We start from the raw sequence: 3374 nt of genomic DNA, 5'->3' as shown, positions 1-3374 counted from the left end.
GTTGAATACCCTGACACTTGCCCACCCCAGAGGTAGACGGGGAGTGACAGGAGGTCATGCTTTCGTGACTGAATGAGTAAGTGCCCGCATGCATAAAGCTGGCCAACACCTACGGCAGTTACTGTGAACCGGATATTGTCCCGAGAACCCTACATTCATTCAGCCACCTGGTCCTCACGCGCCCCACCGATGGGACAGGTGTTTTCACTTTACGGGTGAGAAAACAGAGGCACAGAGAGGTGCAGTAACTTGCCCCGGGTCACACAGTGAGGAAGGGTGGAAGCCAGGACTTCAACGCAGACCCCAGACTGTGAGACCCGCGGGCCCATCCCTCCTCTAAAGATGGCAAGTGCGGGATCCACGGACACGCTGCCGCTGGCGTGAGCAAGGCCACGTGGGATCCGTCAGTGACGGAAACTGCGGTGGCCCTGCTGGGAAGGAAAAGGGGGCAGCGTGGGGGCTCAGAGGTCTCCGCCCCTCCTCACCGGGTGACGGTGATAGGCTGGATAGTGGGGCCAAGTTGTCCGCATCCTGATCCCCACGATCTATGAATATGCAACCTTACACGGTGGAAGGGACCCTGTGATGCGGTCAGGGCTCTTGAGAAGGGGCGGGGGGGGGACACCTAAAGGAAAGTGTCCTGTAAATGAGAATGGGATTTTTCACCCCATTTCGGTGTATCCTTGACCTCTCTCTCTCTCTCTGGCTGGTAGCTTTGGGGTCAAAACCCCCTTCTCCTCTCTCCTTCCACCCCCGCTTCCGTGCTGGGAAAGTCTCCCAATCTGTCTTCCATGGTCTCCCCCTGCAGACTCAGCTTCTAGATGAATAGCAGGTGGCCGGCCAGGTGCCAGCGGGTTGGCCAGAGCCCAGGCGGGGCGGCCGTGGGTCAGAATCAGATTGTCACGCCAGAGAGGACGACAGCCGGTGGCGGCCACTTCCTCATCTGCAGCTGGGCCGCCCCGCCTCCCCGACCAGGTGGAGACCTCCAGATATCCTGGTAACCACCAAGGACACTGGGCAAGCCAGGAACACTAATCCCGCTGAGGAGACCAAGCCAGCCCTCTCCATGCTTGTCTTCCTCTGTGGGACCCTTGCCTCTACCAAGTTCAGCCATCATCCGTTGTTCGCCCCCCAAGTACGTGATGAAGTTCACAGCATTAAGTTCACAACACTGTTGGTTGCCCACCCGGCAGTCACTTCCCCCTTCTTCCTTGCTCCCCAAACCATCCACCCAGTCCCAGGGGATGCGTCTTGATTGGTCTAAGCCAGTGCCCTCTTGCCAGTGATTGGTCTGGAGGTGGGCATGTGACCCAGGCTTGGCCAATTAAACAGCAAGGGAAGTCTGCTGAGGGACTCTGGGAAGACTGTCTTCCTCTTATGAAGAGAGAGACGGGCCGGGAAAAGAGTTTTTTAATCCTCTTTCTCCCCTCCTGCTCTGGACACTGTTGTCTGAGGTTGTGATTTCTGGAGCTACGATGCCCAGATGTTGGGATCCCCCAGTCTAGACGTGGCTGTGAAGGCATTTTTAGACGTAATTAGCATTGACATAAGTAGACTGACTAAGCAGATTACCCTCCATAATGAGGGTGGGCCTGATCCAATCAGCTGAAGGGGGGGTGGAGAGAGGGGGGGAAGGCAAATATGGTAAAAATGTTAACATTTGAAGAATCTGGGTGAAGGGTATACAAGAATTTATTACATCCCTCACAATTTCTCTGTGTGCCCCAAATGAATTTAAAATAAAAAGTTAAACCCCCCCGAAAAGGGGGGGGGGGGCGGGGTAGGCAGACAGGTTCAAATCTGGTTTATCTCATGTAATGCCTGGGCTTTCCTTGGGAACCCAGGACCAGAGTACCAGCTCCTGGAAGCCCAGAAGCCACCTCAGGTCAGTTACAGTCCCTCTCGTACTCAACATCGGAGCCTCCCTCGTGTTTCCTTTGGGAAAATCTGGATTTTCGTAGGTGAGACTCGCGAAGCTCTGTGCGCTCATGTCACCGCAAGAGGGGCCACTAGATTCAAACCCCGGCTGGACCAGTTAGTGGCCCCGTGGCCCTGAGGCAGCCCTTGCGTTTTCTGCGGCTCAGTTTCCTTATCTGGAAGACGAGGCTAATGATAGCACCTCTCTCATAGGAACGTCTGTGAGGAGCAGAGGGCGGTGCCCACACAGGGGTGATGCTCTGTGACCGCCAGCTGTCCTCGTGACCCTGGGCTGTAGAGTCACACGGACCCAAGTTCGAACCGTCGACGTGCCTAGCATTTGCTGGCTGATAGCACTCAGCCACTTGTCCCTTCCAACCGCGGTGTCCTCATCCGTAAATGTGGACAAGCGCTAACGCTTTCACCAGCAGGGTCCGGTGAGGATTGGATGGTGACAAGGAGACATAGGCACTTAGCCCGGTGCTGGGCACACAGTAGGCCCTCACTGAAGGGTCGGGAGAAACAATTCCCTGGAACACCCACCAGGATGGCTACTATCAAAAAAAAAAAAAACACAAAACCCCTGGGACGCCTGGGTGGCTCAGTCGGTTAAGTGTCCGACTCTTGATTTCGGCTCAGGTCATGATCTCGCGGTTTGTGGGTTCCAGCCCCACATCGGGCTCGGTGCTGACCGCAGGGAGCCTGCTTGGGATTCTCTCTCTCTCTCTGCCCCTCCCCTGTTCTCTCTCTCCGTAAATAAATAAGCATTTTTACAAAGTTATTTTTTTAAAAAGGAAAAAACCGAAAGACAGAAAATAGCAAGCATTGTTGGTGAGAGTGCCGAGAAGTGGGAACCTTTGTGCTCTGTTGGTGGGGATGTGAAATGGGTGTAGCTGCAGCTCCCCGAAAAATTAAAGACGGAACCCCCATATCGTATCGGTCAGCCCAGGCCGCCAGAAGAAAATACCACAGGCTGGGTGGTTTAAACGACAGACGTTGATCTCGCCATCCTGGAGGCTAGAAGTCTGAGACTGGGGTGCCGGCGTGGCCGGGTTCTCGCGAGGGGTCTCCCCCTGGTTTGTAGATGGCCCCCTTCTCGCGGGGTACGCTCGTGTTCTTTCCTCCACTTGAAGGCAGGGGAGGAAACAGAACCCTGTTTCTTCCTCTGTTTTGGAATGTTCCTATTTATTTTTGAGAAAGAGAGAGAGAGAGAGAGAGACGGGGCGTGAGCAGGGGAGGGGCAGAGAGAGAGGGAGACACAGAATCCAAAGCAGGCTTCGGGCTCCCAGCTGTCAGCACAGAGCCCGACGCGGGGCTCGAACCCGTGAACTGTGAGATCAGGACCTGAGCCGGTCTTGACGACTAACCGACTGAGCCCCCCCAGGCGCCCCTGTTTCTTCCTCTTTTTATATAAACGTCCACCAGTCCCGTCTGATGAGGACCCCACCCCCATGGCC

General features: G+C 55.4%; 1 long non-coding RNA gene across 1 annotated transcript; it reads left to right on the top strand.

Moving 5' to 3' along the window:
• Positions 1 to 1640: 1640 nt before the first annotated feature.
• LOC131489332 (uncharacterized) lies at positions 1641 to 2497 on the top strand. The gene is made up of 2 exons (XR_009250489.1): positions 1641 to 1961; positions 2131 to 2497. It is a non-coding gene; the product is annotated as an uncharacterized LOC131489332 (long non-coding RNA).
• The last annotated feature ends 877 nt before the right edge of the window (positions 2498 to 3374 follow it).

Source organism: Neofelis nebulosa, chromosome 11, assembly GCF_028018385.1.
Source record: "Neofelis nebulosa isolate mNeoNeb1 chromosome 11, mNeoNeb1.pri, whole genome shotgun sequence".
NCBI classification, from domain to species: domain Eukaryota; kingdom Metazoa; phylum Chordata; class Mammalia; order Carnivora; family Felidae; genus Neofelis; species Neofelis nebulosa.
Note: the sequence above shows the minus strand (reverse complement) of the source record. Positions and strands in the feature narration are given on the sequence as shown.